Source organism: Canis lupus, chromosome 9, assembly GCF_003254725.2.
Source record: "Canis lupus dingo isolate Sandy chromosome 9, ASM325472v2, whole genome shotgun sequence".
Classification (NCBI taxonomy): Eukaryota; Metazoa; Chordata; class Mammalia; order Carnivora; family Canidae; genus Canis; species Canis lupus.
Genome location: NC_064251.1, coordinates 57,908,805 through 57,917,133, shown reverse-complemented (window position 1 = coordinate 57,917,133; position 8,329 = coordinate 57,908,805).

Here is an 8,329-nt window from a genome sequence, read left to right as displayed (position 1 = left end):
GGAGACCCGGATAGCAGCAGTCCCTGCCCCGCGGGAACACATGCACGAAAGGCATTCGGCAGGGACCGCGGCAGAGGACCGCGATCAATGTTAGTGAAGAAGAATAATAAATAATGAGGAGCTATCGAGGGGTTTTGAAGCCGGGAAGTGACAGGGTCAAATCTGTATTTTAGAAAGACCCCGCTGGAGGAGGAGGTAGCCTTGGGGAGAAACTAAGAGGTCGTGCACTTCTGGAGGTATTTCTCTGAAGTCTGTGGGAAGTTTGTAGTGTCAGGTTAAAGATTTTATTGGTTCCATGTTTGGTTTTTGATTCGCCTGCTTCCCCGGGTCCTCTGGCGTCCGATGCCGGCTTACTGGCAGGCTCGTCACCAGCCCAGTGAATTGGATCGATCTGTGCCTTCAAGATGTATTTCGGAAGTGAAATAAACTAAAGGAGAAAGTAAATATGGAAAAATAAATAAATAACGTGGAGGGAGGATGTGAGGGCAGACCTGGGCCTGGGACTGGCAGGAGAACCGCTAGTCGGTGGTGGCCCGTGGCCCCGTGAGGAGGATGCAGGGGGTAAGGGGTGATGCCCAGCCGGGAGGGGCCGGGGGTGAGTCCCCGTGCAATCCGGTCTGTTCCTCAGGGAGGACCAGCAACAGGCTTTCAGACACGGCTCAGCCCTTCTCTCACATCCCCTGCAGCCCGAGCAGAAAAAGCCTCCATCCGGGAAGAGCACCGACAGGTCTTCTAGGAGACTCCTGGAGCCCCTGGTGAGCCTGATGGTTTAGGACTGGGTACGATGGAAGAGTAGCAGTGATAATAATATTAACAATACTTAAGAGTGAGCTCTTAGTCCTAATGGGTATGCACAGCCCTCTGATGAGACAGACACTGTAATCAACCCCACTATGCAGAGGAGAAGACTGAGGCTCAGAGCATGCTGCTTGCCCAAGGCCTCAGCTTGGATGGGAGCCCCTCAAAGGGACACCCCATTCTTACCTACCCTGTTTCTCAGACCCTGGCCTGTGTGAAGCCCTAGGCAGTACTTCCTCCAGGAAGCCCCAGGGAGACTGAGATCCTTGGCCTCTAACTCAGGCATAAGGTAGAAAGAAAGCCCAAGGGAGCAGTGGCCTCCTCTTCCAGTTCTCTACTAACCTGCTGTGTGACCTCGGCCAAGTGGCTTCCCCCTTTGTACCATGGCTGCCTCCTCCTCAGTCAAGTGTGGTTCGGTGTCTAATCCCTGGGGCTGCTTTGTGGATTCCACTGGCCCCTGCCTACCGGGTCTAGCACGTAGTAGGCACTCCACAGAGGCCTGAGCCCTCTACCAGGGCTTCCCTGTCAGGGCCGATTATCTCCATGGAATCCACGCTGTGAAAATAAACATGAACTCAAGTGGCCCCAGTCTCCGTGGCAGCCAAGGGGAAGCTAGGTCCCCAGCCTGTGTCTGTTCTGGGCAAGAACAAAAGTTTCCCTGTGAAGTTGCCCCCACCCCCGCTTCCCTCTGGAGCCAGCTGGGATGGGGGGTGGTGGTAAAGGAGGTGGGCCAGGCCTGCAGCCCAGTGAGCCCAGCTGCCTGTCAAACCCCAGCCGCCCTCCCATCCAACCCCATCCCCACACTACCCAGGGCTGAGGCAGGTGAAGAGCCTCCAAACTCAGGAGCCCCAGGGCAGAAAGCTGGGTCTGGCAGTAGGACTTAAAGGAGAGAAGCTTCCCCTGGATGGGCCCTGGGGACAGAGTGTACAGGGACTTGAATCTAGGCAGGTGAATGGGAAAGCTTAGGTCTTTCTTCCAGAGCTCCACGCCATTCACTCACCAGACACCCTTCACCCCCAGCCTCCCTGCTCAGAGCTTCTCAGACTATGGGTTTTAGGAACTGGCAACAAGGGGCACCTGGGTGGCTCAGTGATTGAGCATCTACCTTGGGGCATGATCCCAGGGTCCTGGGATCGAGTCCTGCATTGGACTCCCTGCATGGAGCCTGCTTCTCCCTCTCCCTGTGTCTCTCATGAACAAATAAATAAAATCTTTAAAAAGAAAGAAACAAACAAACAAACTGGTGGGAAATGGTTGGTCCTGAAAGACGCAGCAGAACCAGCATAAAACTCTGTGTCAGAGAGAAATGGCACCAATTCTGCCTCCATCATAACTTGCCGTTAGGTGCAGGTTAGGTGCTCTCTGAACCTCCAGCTCTGCATCTGTGTCACAGAGTGGACCACCTGACTGGGGCTAAGGGGTCACCACATCCAAGTTCAGCAGCCATTTGTGCCCAATGAGGACCAGGCAGCATCCTGGGGTGGATGCAAGGGACACCCATGGCAGGTTCAAACATGTGACAACCTGAGGGAACAAGGGAGTCGGGCAACAGGAGCATGAGGTCAGAGAGGAGCAGTGACACCTGCGGGCCCCTGAGAGAGAAAAGGAGCCAGAGCCAGACTCAGCCCGGAGTTTGAGGAGCAGAGGTGGGCGTAGTCAGGATGTGGCTGCTCTGGACGGCAGCGTGGCAGTCCACGAGTGTGAACACAGCTCTCCTGCCAATGTGCAATGTGACTGCTCTCTAAGGAGGCTGAGGGCTGTGTGGAAGAAAGCCCCTCTTGACTAAACCCTAGCCTTTCCTGTGCCCAAGCAGCCCTAACTAAGCAAAAGCCAGAGGAGTGACCTCTCCTTCCCCTCCAGGGTCATCAGAGAGGGCTCAGGGAAACCCCAAGGAGAGTGGACAGTGGGCCATGGTAGAGTCCTGACATGGCCAGGGGTTACAGTAGTTTGTTCAACAGGACAGAGGCATAGGTGAGGGATGATAGAGGCGTTGTCAAATGATGATTGGGACTTATGTGAATTACAGCTCAATTACAGTTTTAAAAACTTAATTTGTGGAGCAGCCCGGGTGGCTCAGCGGTTTAGCGCCACCTTCAGCCCAGGGCATGATCCTGGAGACCCTGGATCGAGTCCCATGTCGGGCTCCCTGCACGGAGCCTGCTTCTCCCTCTGCCTGTGTCTCTGCCTCTCTCTCTCTCTCTGTGTCTCTCATGAATAAATAAAATCTTTTTTAAAAATTTAATTTGTGATTGTTCATTGCTACTTTGTAGAAATACAATTGATTTTTGACCTTAGCTTATATCTTGAAATCTTACTAAACTCACTTACTAGTTTTAGCAGCTTTTTTGTAAATTACCTTGGATTTTCTGCATAGATGATCATATCATTTGCAAACAAATGCAATCCTAGTTTTTCCTTTTGAAATAAAATGACAGCCAGGACTTAACCTGTGGGTACATGTTACACATCCCTTGGGTCTCCCTGAAATACCTATAAAAATGGGGTTCTGCAAGGTGCTAGGTCTCCTGAGTGAACAGGCTGGTGCTCAGAACTAGCAAGATCCAGCTTATTGTCATCACAGGCTGATTAATTCAGTTATGGAGATCACAGTCCCTTTCCTACAGGAGGATCACGATAATTCATGATCTGTAATCTATCTGCTGCAGAGCAGTATTTGGAGCCCACAGAACTGCACTCCCTATTGTCTGGAACAGGCATTTAAATGTTTGATCCTGGGGGCACCTGGATGGCTCAGATGGTTGGGTGTCTGCGTTTGGTCAGGTCATGGTCTCCAGGTCCTGGGACGAGCCCCACATTGGGCTCCCTGCTCGGTGGGGAGCCTGCTTCTCCCTCTCCCTCTGCCTTCCATCCTACTTGTGCTCTCTCTGTCTCTCTCCAGTGAATAAATAAAATCTTCTAAAAAATGTTTGATATTGTATTGCTATGGACTGAATGTGCCCTCCCTCAATATTCATATGCTGAAGGTTAATCCCCAATGTGATGATATTTGAAGATGGGGCTTATTGAAGGTGATCAGGCCATGAGGTGGAGCCCATGTATAGATTAGTGTCCTTATAAAAGAGACCCTAGAGAGTTTCCTACTCCTTCTACCTTTGGAGGATAAGGGGTTTATGAATCAGGAAGCATGTCCTCACCAGACACCAAATCTGCTGGTGCCTTGATCTTGGACTTTTCCGCCTCCACAACTGTGGGAAATAAATTTCTATTGTTTATAAGTCACTCGGTCTCTGATACGCTGTTTTGGCAGCCTAAAATTACTAAATGAGACATGTATTTTATTCAAAACAAGTATTTCAATAAAACTTACAAATGTAGTTTTTTCAATCTGTAAAAGTGACTTTGCAATCTTAGTCTTAGAAACTGATCATTAGAGGTACACCTGGGTGGCTCAGTGGTTGAGCATCTGCCATTGGCTCAGGGCGTGATCCCGGAGTCCTGGGATCGAGTCCCACACCAGGCTCCCCGTAGACAGCCTGCTTCTCCTTCTGCCTGTGTCTCTGCCTCTTTTTGTGTCTCTCATGAAAAAATAAATAAAATCTTTTTTAAAAAAATAAAAGAAACTGATCATTAGAAAATTACAAAATGCACAAAGGTACAGACCAATTGATGGACAAATAATGGAGAATGCCTTCACAGCACCATTTATTCAAAAATAACTCAGGGATAATCTGAGTACTCAGCAAAACCGTGAAATGCCATGCAGCCACCACGAATGACAGCATTGTGCAGAGATATCTTCATGATGTGTTTGATTTGTATCTGAGTGAAATAAGGTATGATACAGTATTAGAGGAGAATCTCATTGTGGATTTTATAAATACATACACATAGGAAAATTTTCTGGAAGAAAATGTCAAAATATTTACTTGATTATCCCTAAGGGGTGAAATAAAGAATAGTGTGCACGTTTCCCTCTTGATTTTCCTTTTTGTTTTATCTGCATTTTCTTGCAACTATATAAACAACTACCATTTATTTAGCACGTACTTGGTGCCAAGCACTGTATCAAGGGCTTTCTATACATTTCCTCATCTAATCCTCATAACAACTCTGGGACACAGATACAGTAGCTTTGTAGGCAGGATTCTGTCCTTTGAAAGGGACAAAATACCCAACTCAAGCTGATTTAAGCAAAGAGTATTCATTACCTTGACATGACTAGCATCATGAAGGGCCCAAAAGTTGTCCAGCACAACTGGTTTCTCTTGGCTCTACTCTTCTGGAGCACATCCTCATGAAGATGCAAAAAGGCTTTGCAGCAGGGACCAGTCCACCCTCACAACCACAGGGCTATGGAAATGAGGCGGTTCGCACAGCCTGAGGGCAAGCCATTGGCTGGGCTTGGGTCCCATAACCACCTACCAACCAGTTGCTGGCCAGGTGATGGGTGCACTGATTGACTTAAACCCAGGTCAGGTGCCCCAACAAGCAGAGCCTGGGAGTAAAATCGTGATCCAGCATCGGAGAGAATTGGTACCCTAAAGCAAAAGCAGAGAAATGGATACTGGCGAGGGGTAGACAAAACAATCATCTGCGCAATTATCTCCAACTTGCTGATGAGGAAGCTGGAGTTCAGAGATGGGAAATAGTCTGTTCAGAGTCATCTAGATAGTAAGGGTGGAGGGGGAGTTGGAACCCTCATTGTCTCACTTGAGAGACCATAAACTTATTTATTACATGTTATTGCTTTCCACGATGGCTTTATACATTATTTTTATTAATTCAGAAACAAAATGAAATCATTAGCCCCCATCAGTGGTTTCAGGCTACCTGGCTGTGTAAGGTGCAGATGGGGTCAGAGCACACCTGAAATGCTGGTGCTAATGCTTCCTTCCAAGATGTGACCATCCAGATGCTTCCTATCTTTCCATCAAGAAAAGTTGCCCAGAGTAGCCCTGACACTCACAAATGGCAAGTGCAATTCAGAAAAAAAAGAGAAGATGCTCCAAACATATAAGTTATAATAACACTATCTGATATTTATTAGCGGCTTATCATATGACAGGCATTTTGCCTTTGATTCCTCATGACCACCTGTGGAGGTGGGAACAGTTGCTATCTTGTGTTAAGAATGAGGGAACTGGGGATCCCTGGGTGGCTCAGTGGTTTAGCGCCTGCCTTCGGCCCAGAACATGGTCCTGGAGTCCCGAGATCGAGTCCCGCATCAGGCTCCCCGGGGCGGGGGGGCCTGCTTCTCCTTCTGCCTATGTCTCTGCCTCTCTCTCTCTCTGTGTCTTTCATGAATAAATACATAAAATCTTAAAAAAAAAAAAAAAGAGTGAGGGAACTGAGGGATGCCTAGGTGGCTCAGTCATTAAGCCTCCCACTCTTGGTTTCGTCAGTTCAGATGGTGATCAGGTCCAGATTGAGCCTGGCATTGAGCTCCACGCTCAGTACAAGTCTGCTTGAGATTCTCTCTCCCTCTCCCTCTGCCTGCCACCTCACCCCATCATTAAATAAATAAATCTTTCTTTTAAAAAGAGGGAACAGAAGCATAGAGAAAGGAAGTTCCTTCCCAAGGTCACACAGCCATCTCGGGTGCAGCCAGGCTTAGATTGAGTCTGACTCCAGAGCCAGCCTTTAATCACCTGTTCTGATGCCTATCATAGTTCCTCTGCAGCCAGGAGAGAATTTTAGTGATACCTACAAAGATTGGAACTGTAAAACACAAATGATAATTTAACTCCAAGTGTTAAAGGAGCCAGATAAGGCAGATGCCTCATCAGCAGCTAACATCCTCATGGCATTTCCCTGGGCATCTGCCAGGGAAAGATTGTGCAGCTGAGGCTGAGCCTAGTGCACAGTGCACAGCCTAGAAACCTGCTAAATATTCTTGTTGTGAATTCAGCCTTAATCTTGAATTTATAATTATTGTGTAGAGTAAAGAAAATCATCACTGGTAAAAATAAATCCAACCTCTAAGTAGACACTTAGGTTTAAAAGGATGTTCAATTAGGAGAATGTTCATGATACATTGTTAGTGATTTACTTAAATGCAAACTTTTTTGCATTTTAAATGCAAATTATATATATATATATATATATATATCAGGATCTAAATGTTGTTTCTTTTTTTTTAATGTTGTTTCTTTAAAAAAGATATCCATACATTAAAAAAGACCAAAGTATTAAACAAAAAGGCTAACTCTGGGCACTAGTACTATGGATTATTTTTATTTTCTCATTTGAGCTTTTCTATATGTTCCAAATTTTCCAAAATGAAGTAGATTATATCCGTAATTTAGAAATTATTTTTTTCCAAAGGTTTCTGAGTGTAAGAGGCATTAGATTTCCATAACAACCTCAAGTTTTGTTTTTAACTTTCTTTCTTCATTTATTTATTCATTCAACAAACACCCACTGGTTTTACTGAACTGGGCTCATGCTCAGAGTGGACCAGATGCAGATACCCTTAAGGAGCTCCCAGGGCAGCAGGTGGACCAACAACTGGACAGACAGACAGTCCTATACCATAATTGTGGTTCATCTCTGTTTCCCAGTTCCTGGGATGGGGTCCAAAATAGTTAGGGGCTCCAGAAATACTTGTGAACCAATAGAATCAGGGAGACCCGAGTTCAAATCCCAGCTCACTGAATTCCTGTTTTGGCTTCTGCAAAATGGGGGGGATAATTCCTACCTCATAGGGCTGTCTGAAGGCTCAGTTAGCATGTGAAAAGTCTTCTATACAATGGCTGAGAAGTAGTACTAGGCCCTCAACAAAGAAAAGAAATACTTTATTTCAAATCGGGTAGATTATGATGGTGTACCAAGTCTGGAGTCAGGCCTTCCTCTGCAACTATCTGGAGCTTGACTAGAAAGAAATTTGGTCTAAAATTTGGAGAAAAGTGTGCAGACTAGACTTCTACTTATCTAAGAAGGGGCATTATATTTTAAAATGAAAGGAAAAACCAAAAAGTTGAAGCAGCAAAAGTTACTGAAAGGTAGAGGAAGGAAACAGGGTTGATGGGCAGAAACAGAAGTCAGGTTGTTTCTAATAGCCCATGTTTTGTAGACCTGATTTGGAAACCAGGCAAATATTTCACACAATCATAAAATAATGTCAACTGTTTCAAAAATAATTCCAGATATAAAAAAGCAAAACAAACAAAAAGCTAACTTATAGTAAGTTGTGATAACCACATGCTGAGGAATCACTCCATGACTAACGCACAGTAATTTTAACTGTCTATCCCTAATAAGGTATTTCCTAAAGGCAAAGCAAAAATAAGTAAACTGCAAAAGAAAAAAAGACTCAATAATTACATTGTTGGTGCTATTGATGTTCTTATCGGAGAACATTATGTGGAAGTGGGGCTCAGCAAGTAAGTATATCTTTCACTGGGAACTGGAGAAAAGGACACACCAGCATGAAAGGATATACAGATTTAAAATAGATGAAGCTAGGGACACCTGGGTGGTTCAGTGGTTGAGCCTCTGCCTTTCACTCAAGTCGTGATCCTGGGGTCCTGGGATCAAGTTCCACATCAGGCTCCCTGGGGAGCGGGGGAGC